Source organism: Papaver somniferum, chromosome 5 (assembly GCF_003573695.1).
Source record: "Papaver somniferum cultivar HN1 chromosome 5, ASM357369v1, whole genome shotgun sequence".
Classification (NCBI taxonomy): Eukaryota; Viridiplantae; Streptophyta; class Magnoliopsida; order Ranunculales; family Papaveraceae; genus Papaver; species Papaver somniferum.
The window spans coordinates 76,736,455-76,748,465 of record NC_039362.1 but is presented as its reverse complement, the minus strand read 5'-3'; positions in this window follow the sequence as shown (position 1 = coordinate 76,748,465).

Here is a 12,011-nt window from a genome sequence, read left to right as displayed (position 1 = left end):
AAACATATCCTCAAAATAGGTAAGAAAACCTCATATGTAGATCCCGAAGTAGTAAACTCCAAGACCCCTTATCCTAGTGTCTTTATTAATAGCTAATATGCCCTCTATTTAATTAGTGTCATTAAAGTTGATTACCAAATCTAATTACGATTAGTGATTGAATTCTTAATGATTTGATTTATATTCTGATAATCGTTTTCTTCTATTTAGAAGAAGGAGAGGGAGGATTTTTTAAAAAGAACCTTAGAAGAATATGATGAAACATATCCTCAAAATAGGTAAGAAAACCTCATATGTAGATCCCGAAGTAGTAAACTCCAAGACCCCTTATCCTAGTGTCTTTATTAATAGCTAATATGCCCTCTATTTAATTAGTGTCATTAAAGTTGATTACCAAATATAATTACGATTAGTGATTGAATTCTTAATGATTTGATTTATATTCTGATAATCGTTTTCTTCTATTTAGAAGAAGGAGAGGGAGGATTTTTTAAAAAGAACCTTAGAAGAATATGATGAAACATATCCTCAAAATAGGTAAGAAAACCTCATATGTAACTCTCATTACCATTTTGTGATATTTATACAACAAAAGATTTAGAAATTTTCCAGTATATACGACTGGGAAAGCATTACATCCCGACCACTACCGATACATTACGGATGAGAAATAAAGAACTCCTAGCCAAAAGTACTATATACGAGTGGGAAAACATTACATCCTAGCCGTAGCCAACACTTTAAAACTGGAAAAATCTAACCGTAAGTACTTTCGGGTGGGGAACCTAACCAAAAGTACTCTTTGTAAAAAAAATCGGCTGAGAAAACCTAGTCGCAACCCAACCTCTGTTTTTTTTTTCTTTATGTCATTATCAGAACAGTTACGACACAGAAAACCTAACTGTAAGTGATACTTTCTGTTGGGAAAACCTAGTCGTAAGTACTTTCAGATGGGAAAACTTAGTCGTAAATTATAGTTGGGAAAATAAAAACTCCTAGTCGTAAACAGTTTCATAAACTGGTTGTTCAAACCTTATCTTTAATCGAATCGAATTTTTTAACCAATCAAAAGTAGAAAAAATGGTGGCATTTTATAAGAATTTCTTATGATCATCATCTTCTTCACGATGCGATGGATAAGAAGAAGAGAGGAAAATGAATAATAAATTTAGGTTTTTTTATGATCACATCCTTGTTATGATGAAATTTTGGTCATCATCTTCATCATGATTTATGAAGGAGAAGAGAAACAGAAGAATTATAGAATAAGATTTTTTTCTAATGAATAAATAGACTTTGGTAGGATTATTTTTTACTTTTCATATAAGTTATTCCCCTCCACCCTACACGCACCCACATTTAGGATATTAGAATCGTATGAAGTCCCAAAACCAAATTGGTTGAAGTACAAATAACATGATTCTTAATATAATTAGTGGGGTGTCCAACTAATTTTACAACACCTATATCCATCCAAAATTGTTAGATCCCACTAATTGCACTCATGTCCAATCTATTAATGAAGAATTGGACATCCACCTACAAAAAAAAGGGTAGACCGGCTTGTATCGCGGGTTTAGATCCCAAATCCTCACCCCTGGTTAAAAGCAAAACTTAAAGGTTTGTATAAATTACTTGCCTTGGGCAATACAACGTCATCCCCTTATATCAATTCATAGAAGAGGAAAAGTCTATACATATCTATAATAGCGTATGTTAATGAGTATGCACTTTTAATAAATTACATATCTCTTTATGTGCATCTTTATAATAGAAAATCTGACAGTTTAAAAATGCTTGCTTTGTATACATTTGAATACATGATAACACTAGTCTTTAGGATTAATATCTATATTTCATTGAAGGATATTAAAATTTATTTTAATTTGAAAACGCTTCCTTACTTACAAAATTTGATATAAGGCTATGTCTAATGGAGATTAGAGCGCTTGAACAAAATGATGAGTTTAGTAGTTCGCAGTGGTTCAAGAGAGAAGCATAAAATGGTTTAGTAAAATGCCCTAACGATTCAATGCACACCGAAAAATAGGCCCAACATTAAGTGGTTTGGTGCATGACCGTTTAAGCAAAGTCGACAGTAAAACCATTTCGCACATACCAGAAACCCTTAGATCATACAAGAAACAGACTTCTTCCTCAATCTTTATTTCATCTTTATTCTTCTCTATAATATCAAACCAAGTAACCTAAGTTTGCATGGATCGTATTACGAATATTTAGGAATTTTAAAAGGTTTATACTTCTTTTTATTTAGTGGACATCGTTGGACTTTGTTCAAATAGCGGGCATTCAAATGGGAGGAGATAAGAGTCCCTTACAGCTTCCAAGGAATTTAAAACCAAAGGACTATCAAAGTTATGTACGACCAAGTTTGTTTTTGGGATATGATAAAAATCAAATACTATCCGTTGAGTTGAAAAGTAAAAAATATCCAGTAACTTGTATGGACAAAACCTAATACAATCATAAGTGGATCTAATTGAGGATCCTTGAAAAATATGTATATAGAGTTTATATCTCTTTCTCTTCCACAATTAGATTTGAAACAATAAATTTCGTGAACCTGATTGTATAGAAGAGTACTTGGACGTTCTCAATAATAAATATCCAATATCAATTTAGTCGTTTCCAAATAAAGATGATCTGAATTCTGCTAAGCATGAAACTTGTTATCTATCTTTCAAATACGAATTCTACAAGAACGAGTCTCATAATTGATCACAATTAGTATGGACTTATTCTTGCAGACTGCTAGGGAAGAACCTCGCCATTATCAAAGTATTATCTAAAAACAGAGCCATCATCTGCTCAAAATGAAATATATCTCCATTTGGATCCAAATCACCTTTAAACCATTTGAAGGTTGGTAAGTAATTTTTTGGGAAGAACAGAGCCATTATCCGAATTCTTGCAGACTGCTAGGGAAGAACCTCGCCATTATCAAAGTATTATCTAAAAACAGAGCCATCATCTGCTCAAAATGAAATATATCTTCATTTGGATCCAAATCACCTTTAAACCTTTTGAAGGTTGGTAAGTAAAATTTGTTGGGCAGTCGGCATTCGCAGATCTCCTTGGATAATGGACTTTCTTTTGAATATATAGGTTGGTTCATATTTTAACCTGCTAACCATTAATTTGTCTTATCCTTATGAGTCTTCATCATTCTTTCAACCTTTGGATCTAATGATTCTTGTACCAAATCAATTGTGACAGCTGGTGCTGGTTCAGAAACTGTATGCCTCAAAGTTATATTGATTTTCCAGTGAGATGTAATTCTTGAACTCCTGCCTCAGGTATATTTATTGTTGACTTGGCAGTTGATTTAACATTGATGGATGAGTTGGTAGAGGTGGGATATTGAGATGTAAACTCGGGTGTTCTGGCTATGAGCCGTGAAGTACCTGAGACGCTTGCAGCTGTACAACTGATGTGGTATCAAATTGAGTTTGAGGAGTTGTTAGCTAATTGACTTTCTCAACTATGGAACTGATTGATCTTAGCAAGTCTTGAAACATGTCACCTGATATTCGTAACATATATGTTGTGTTTGGAGATGGGGGTCTTGGTAACCTTTTATGCTGCTCAGGTGTAACAGTTGGTTCTAATCAAAACAACTTGTGGTTATCCACTTTCCATCATTGTAGATGATGTGATCAATGGTAGTATAACTGTGACAACTAGTGAAGAAACATATGTGTTCTCAACTGATATTGGTGTACTTGTTACATGTGCGCTTGTTGTGTCCACCTCAGGTGTTTGCGCACTCTGGTGTTCCATATTTGCCGTCATCGGTATTTGGCACAATGGTCAGGTTTGATAGGTATCATAAACACCTTGATATTTATCTATTGTTTATGTTTTCTTTGCGAGTTTTCTTGTAAATTATGTATCTTATGTTTGCTTTTGAGTTTAATAGGTACTTTGGAGTCATCGTGAGCAAAAGAAGGAGAAACGTCCATTTAGAGCCCAAAGGGAAGAAGGATCAATTCATAGGCGAGCGATGGATCCGGCTAAGGTTGCACAAGAAGGAGGTGAAGACTAAGCTGTCAGTTTCCCATAATTGACAGTTAAGTTAAAAGAGAATTAGGCTGTCGGTTATCTGGAACTGACTGGCCAAATAATCTGCTGGTAGCCCGTATCCAGCAGAGGGTGCCTTGTGTAATTCCCATTACTACACTACCTTCAAATTCAGAGAAGCCGTTTTTCTCTTAATCATTTCTTTGGCTGCGTCCTGAGATCAAGAGAGGCAGAGAAATTGAGCTGAGAAGTGAATAATTGAGGAAAAGATACGAACCAAGGATTGAAGATGGCTGTTCTCAGGAGATGGTGTATGAATCAAGAAGATGAAGAACCAAAGATGAGGAAGGAGTTCAAGTTAGGGTTTCAGCTGGAAATTCAGAAAGAAAATAAGGTTTCTGAAACTAAAATCGTGTGGGTTTAGCTTGAATTGATCTCGAGACGGTTTAATAGCATGGTTGTGAGTTGAATTAACCTGGGTTTGAGTTGAATTGACGTTAGATTGAGAAGATTGACAGAGAAGAAGAAATGGAGAGAAATTCTGAGTTAGGGTTTCTGTGTTGATTGAAGATGATGATTGAGATGCTGTTGTTATGGTTCAAGGGCAGGAGTTGAAGCTGCAGTAAGGCACTGGTGGGATCTGAACTGAGAGAAGAACAGTTTAGAGAATAGAAGAAATAGCAGTTGTGGTTAGGCAGTGCAGTTACAACCAGTGGTGGAGGAATTGTTGGTACTTGAAGATGAGAAGAATGGACAGAATTAAGCAAGAAGAAGTGCTGCTTCAAGTTGTTGCAGGTGCAGTTACATGGATTGGTTGAATTGCAGTTGTGGGATGAGTTGTTGCTTATGATTAGATGAATGTCTAGGATACAGGCAGGAAGAGAAGATACAGATGTGCAGCTGCAAGTAATCAAGTGAGTTGGCTAGTAATTATGAGGATGAAGAGAAAGTTATTTGTGCAAGAGCTGAGTAGCGCAGGAAATAGTGATGTTGAATGGTGCTTATGAAGTGTTGTTGCCGCTGATAGCAATGGGTTTGAAGCTGTGTGTAGGAATGATGAGCTCTTGAGATTTAATGGGTTTTGGCTGTAGAGATCACAAGTCGAGAAAAGAAGATGGGTTAAATTCGAATTCGAGCTTGGGTTGACTTGGGGAGAAGAATTGTTATGGAGTCTGATGCCGAGTCACTGAGAGTTGAAGAACAACAAGGACAGGGAAGAAGATGGCGGATGTTTGAGTGATGTGTGTGCTGTTGGATATGGTTGCAGCCGCTCCAGAACTACAGTAATGGATGAATGGTCGTGGATTTGAGAGAAGCAACTGGTGTTGTGCTTGAGGTTCTGAGAGATTGTGAGATTGCTGGAATTACAAGAGAAGCTACAGAATGGGTAAGCGATGGTGCTTCAAGGAATTGAGGTGCAGAGAAGAATGTATGGAGTTGAAGCTCAAACTGAGATAAAATTGGTGGTTGTTCTGGTGTTAGCAAAGGTTCAGTGGTTGTGACAATGATAGCAGAATTGAGAGATGGGCAGAGCTGAAGGATAAGACGGTGAGAATGGGATGATATTGTAGTGTGGATGCAAGTCAGGTGGTAAATGCAGTTGCTGCTGAAATTGAGCCTTGAGTGGCAGTTGAGGTTGAAGCTGCAGTTGGTAATGGAATGGAGATTGTATGAGCTTTCGCTGAAGATGAGCTGATGCTGTTATTGCCAATGGCAAGGGCCTGAGTTAAGGGTGCAAGAAGCGGACTAGAGACTGAATTTGCCGCAGGATGATGCAACAGCAAAGGAGTAGTTATGACGTGATCTGGTGGTGGTTGGCAGTGACTGATGGCTGTGAACTGCAATAGATGAATGTTAGGAGTTGAAATGAATGAACTAATTGCAGGGACAAAGATGTTTGTTGTGTGAATTGGCCTGGAACTGGCAGTTGAGAGAGGAAATTAAGCTGTCGGTTGTAGCTAACTGACAGTTGAACATGGATTTAGGCTGGGCTTCTACAGTAACTGATGAGGGCTCATGTGGTTGTTGGGCTCCACTTCACGACCAGACTTGGCTAGTTTTGGCAACAAATTGGCAGGGGATATGCACGGGAATTTGACTACTTGGACACCTATAAAAGAAAAAAGTTTTCTCATTTTAATCTTATCTCTTCTTCTACTTTCGTTCTAGGGTTTGTGAACATGATAGATTTATTTCTTCTTTGGATGAACTCCATGAACATGAGCTAGATTATTATTATTGGTTATGGAATAATTGGATTTTCACATAATATGCTTTTTGATATGATAAATTAGTTTTGTTTCCATATTATCGATTATGATTCACTATTTATATTGTTACATGATTTGAATGCTTGTTTGATCGAGTCGCGAATCGGTTGAGTTTGTTTTCATCTCTATTGCTAGATTAGGATTTGTTATACGCAAAAGTGATAAATTCCTGATTACAAGTAGCATAATTGTGATTATTGCTTGTAGTGATACATCCTAGTAACCACAAGTGGATCATAACCTTTGTTAAATTGGATTAGTGCTTTTACACGTTCGATTGCTTTGATTGGCCTGATTTCATAGAACTTAATGCATCTAGGGAATTAAACTTGATTAGTGTTTTTACACGTTAGGTTGTTCTTTAAGATAGAACTCATATTCGCATCTTTTAATGTGTTTGTTGATGACAAGAGGAGATTTGCGGGATATACTTGCGATCAAGGTATCCTAGGGCCTTTGATAAAAGAGAGATTAAATATCAATTCTAGTTATTGTTAAAAAGCATGTTTGTGAATGAAGATGAATCCTTAACCAATATTTGTTCTATTTGATTTGCTTGTTTATTTCTTTATTTGTTTTTATTTTATCTTAATTTATAAAAATCAGAAAACTCTCCCCTTTGTTTATCTAAGAAACCAAAACATATTGACAACCTAGTCCTCTTTGTGGGAACGATCCTTTCTTACCCTTGCTATATTATATATTTTGAGTAGTGAGAAAGTAATTTATTTTTGACGCATACGACAGCAATCAAAGTTACACCTGGTCGAAGCGATAGTAACCGTCTGTGTTGACGTTCCATTTTATAGCTTTACAGTTACAGAAGTTCTCATATAAGTAATTATTATTGAAAATATTGTCAAGATGAGAATTATTGACTAGATTTCACTTTGAAAGATCACCGCCTTACAACTTTAGCGGCAAATATTTGATTCGGTTGATTGAAGATCGGATTATCACGGATTAAGCATTGTTTGATAACGACGCATTAGGATTAATGTCAAATGAATAATTATACTATGATAGCACATGATATGATAATAGATCTCAATTTCGAATCAAAATTTCGAAATATAGAAAAATCTAGCATTATGTTAACTGTAATGGACAACAAACATGCATTTCGTACAATATGTATTCATAAAAATATCGAATAAAAGGTTTGCTGGTGAAAACCGAGCAAGAGTTCAATTTTGTGTCATATATATACATAGCATTAAACATGTGATTTGTATCCATGATTTTAGATATGAATTATTTATTGATATCATCGTAATATTATGGATAAGTTTACGCAGAAATCAATATTGATTCTCATGTTAGATATGGAAATAATCAAGATTCCATGATCAAAATCAATATTAATCCTTAGCAAGTACGGATTTATAATTATTATCAAGAAACTAACATGTTTCTCTAGATTGCATTCATGAAAACTTGAATTAAGAAGATTCTAGAAAACTGGAAGGGCTATTTTGTGTTTCCTCCCCTGCCAAGATTGCTAATTAGCGTTTCCTCCCCAAATAGATTGAAATTAGTGTTTCCTCCCATCTTTACATTTTCCATCCAACTTTCAATTAGTTGAGTCAGCAATGATATACGCGTGGCAAAAGTGTACACATGTCGAATAAAATTACAAAAATACCCCCATTTGTTTAAATCAAAGTCATAATCTGAATTGAATTACCACCAACTCGTGTTCTTCCCTGCAACTGAGAATCAGACACTCGTATGCATCTTAAACAACAACACAACATCACCAGCAACTCTTTTTAATTCAGAACACCCATTTATCGTAGCAACACAATTTCATCTCCACCAGCCTCATCTCTTTCTCTGCTTCAAACCGATTCAACAAACCCTAACTATCATCTGTAATTGACCACCAACAGCAATCAAACTCAAACCCACTCTCTAAATTCATCTAATTCAACTCAAAATCACTAGATCCGTCTTCAACATCATCATTTCATCGATTCAGCGAATCCAATTTCTTCGATATCCAATTCGACTCAAATCCTAGACAGACCCATCAAACCTAGATACCCAAATCAATCTCGCCACAAAACATAATTTTTCATCTGCAACTTCATGCAACAATCCAATCAAATTATGGTTTGAATTAGTGTTATGAATTGGGGATTTGCCACTGTGTTGATGGCAATGGGTATTGATGGGAATCTGAGATGAGACAGATGAATATGTGTTCAGAGTTGTAAGAGATGAAGCTACATCAATGGAGATTGGAGATGGGGTTTACAGAGAATATGGAATTGGAAATCAACTGAGGATGGGTTTTTGGTTAAATCCGAACACCAAGAGCTTGAGTTGGTAGATGGTGAAATTAATGGTTCTGTGAAGGGATTGAGAAATGGAATTAAGAGTTGTGTTAGATAGAACAATGGATTTAATGGGTTTGCTGAGTTATTGTTACAGTGGTGAAGATACAGTCGTGGATGAGATTATAGAGAAGATTTTTTTGTGTTGTTGGCGGAACTGTTGGTGAATGAAGGTGCCAGGAATAGATTGTGTTGCAGGGGTTTAATAGAAATTAGGGATGACTCTGAAGTGATGATAGATGGAGGAATTGGTGACAAAGTCTAGGTTAGGGTTTTGAGCTATGAAGAAATAACAGAGAATGTGGTGGTTTCGGCAATGGATATGGGTATGTTGGTGATGATTGTGAACTGGTTCTTAGTGGAGGGTATTTTGGGGAAGTCATAGAACACGTGTACAGTTTATGCCACGCGTGCACATGTGCTGACTCAGCTAACCGAGGAATGGATGGAATTACTAACGATGGGAGGAAACACTAATTTCAATCTATTTGTGGAGGAAACGCTAATTAGCGATCTTGGCAGGGGAAGAAACGCAAAATAGCCCAAACTGGAATTAAGAAGATTCAAAATCTAGAACTCAAATTTTCATTTTCATTAAAAATTTTACCATTGATCTTTAAATCTAGTCGTTGCAAATCCATTTTCATGATTAGATTTTAAGAAATCATCATTTGAAAGTTCGATGTTGTTTAAAATCATCATATTATGCTAAATTTAGCATTCAGATCATCAAGATATATGCGTATCATGCCATTTCATTCAAGAATTTTGTGTAATTTTTACTGAATCATGCATAGAAATTACATTTTTGATATGGTTTATGATTAAAATCATGAAGTTTTAAAAACATAGTCAGTGCCAATGAAGATGTGTTAACTCTACCGAGAAGCATACCTTCACAATTTTATGATGGTAGTCATTCAATGGTTGTTATCACTCTAGTCTATGATCTCTGATCAGATTTTCGGTGATGTAAAGTTAGGGTTTCTGATTATCTTTTAAGTCGTTTTTAGAGTAAGCAGGTTAGAAGAGAATCAAAGAGGAGAGAGAAATGTTAGAAGTCTGATTTTTATTAATGAAATGATCCTTCATAAATTACCGGCCTTTCTCGTTATTTATACATTATATGAACATGAGGATCACATGTAAATGACTACGTGACGGTTGGGATCTAGCAAACTTTCTCGCCTTATACTCGTTCGGACCTGAGACAACTCTTCCTCATAATTATTCAGTTTTCCAGGTCTTCAATTGGCTGACAGCTTCGAGATTCTTCTCAGCTTCGCTTCTGGACTCAGGTCTTACGTGTCTATTTCTATGTCTCTGTTGTGTTTGGAAACTTGTGGTTTGATCTTTAGACATCTGGTTCAGGTTTTCGACATCTGACCAGTCTTATTTCGCATCCCAGTTGTATCACTCTTCAGCTGTCATGTTATATTTTGTCATCCACAACAATGTTTTTTAAGTGCAACTATTTATAAAAAGATCCTTTCTGGAGATATATATGACAGTAGTATAGGTTCGATCTTGGAGATGATGATATAACTGAGTGGAATGTTATATAACATTATATCAAATAGTTATAAATGAATGATTCACACCGACTCGTCCCAATTGGGTCAGGAACATAAAAGGATGCATAGGGAACCCATAAATTTACACCTTGTTTGTTTTCTTCTGACTCAACTGACTCGTATGGATCTGACTGAAATCATCTGAGTCATCTGGATTTGACTGAATATGTTTGTTTCTTGAGTCAGATCTGACTCATCTGACTCAAAAATATGAGTCAGTCATTTGTCCCCATGAGTCAGAAGTATTTTGTTGCCTGACTCAAACGGGTCTCAGTCAGGAGTTAGGTCTGACACAAATCACGAGTCAGATCTGACTCAAAAAAAACGGTATGACATCTGATTCGGACCGAGTCGGGGGTCGAGCCAGATTCAGACTCCGAGTCAGCAAAAAACAAACATGTTCTTAGCCTAAGCAGCACCTTAGGAATGTTATTTATCAGCTTTTCGTTAAATCAAATCCTAACCGCTATGAGAGTGACTTATAATACTTTCCTGATCGTTTGATTTAGATGAGATGAAAAAATTTTGGGCATTAACATTTCTTCTTCCAGAATCTACATGCTCCTCGTAAGAACAAGATTAACATCTACATGCCCAGAATCTGAACCTGATTGGGATGGTCACAATTTACTGAATAGCAAGTTTGCGCCTCTTAAAGTGCTCTTCTTATTTTGGGCTTTGCTTCATGATTCAATTCCAACTAGGGCTATGTTACAGCATAGGAGGGTTACAATTTTATCGAACTTGTGTTTATTCTCAACTGTGGAAACTTTGGACCATCTACTCATTATTGCAGCTGGACATTGCGGCTATGGGAGAGATTTATTTCATCCATGAGAGTACTTTGGGTGATGTCGTACAACTTTAAGTCTCTTATGCAAAGCTGGAGGATAGTAAGAATTTCGCCTAGAGTCAGAATGGCTTGGCATCTAATGCCATTTGCTATATGTTAGGAATTATGGAATGAACATAACAGGAGAGTACATAGTGGTAGGTCTAAATCGGTGTACGAGCTGGAAATTGTTGTTAAGCTTTGGATTTGTTTTTGGAGTTCTTCTACAGATGTTTTTAAACAGGTTTGTATGAATCTGATCCTACATCAATAGGAGGATATCTTGCGTATGTAGTTGAGGTTGTTTGAAAGTCCTTTAACCTCTGTAAATACTCTTTTCATATTTTTTCCTTTTTAATATATCCTTCTTTCTCAAATTAAAAATAAAAAAAATTAAATTCTGCTTTGAACTCGTAAATATCTTTGGTCGGCAAAGATATTTTATCGTTCTTTATTTTTAAAATAGATGCAATTTGTGTTGCTCTTTTAGACTGTATTTAAGCGAAACATATGCATTTTTATTTATTTATTTTTTGAAGCAGAAACATATGCATGTCTATAATAATTGTAAAATTAATAAAAATAAAACAGCAGCCACTTGGTTGGTAGACTTTCTCCAGTATTACCCATTCACCGGCTCCATGAGTCTTTTGTTTTGATCTCTGCACATCCACTGGACACCATGGAATTACACCCAGTAGGCACTACTTTTGCAGAAAAATTAAACAAATAGCGTTTGCATTTATTGTACAGACAAATTTCTTTTTCTTTTTTCTTCATTTTTCATTTTTATGGACTTATGAACATGTAACCAAAACTCATTTTTTGTTGTATGTGGTGAAGTCAATTAATGGATTGGTACAACCAAAAAAGAGGTGACCTAGCAGAAATGGAGTTAAAGGAACCACGTGTCGTGTATTTTATAGTGAAAGTGAAATTTATTGCCCATAATTTC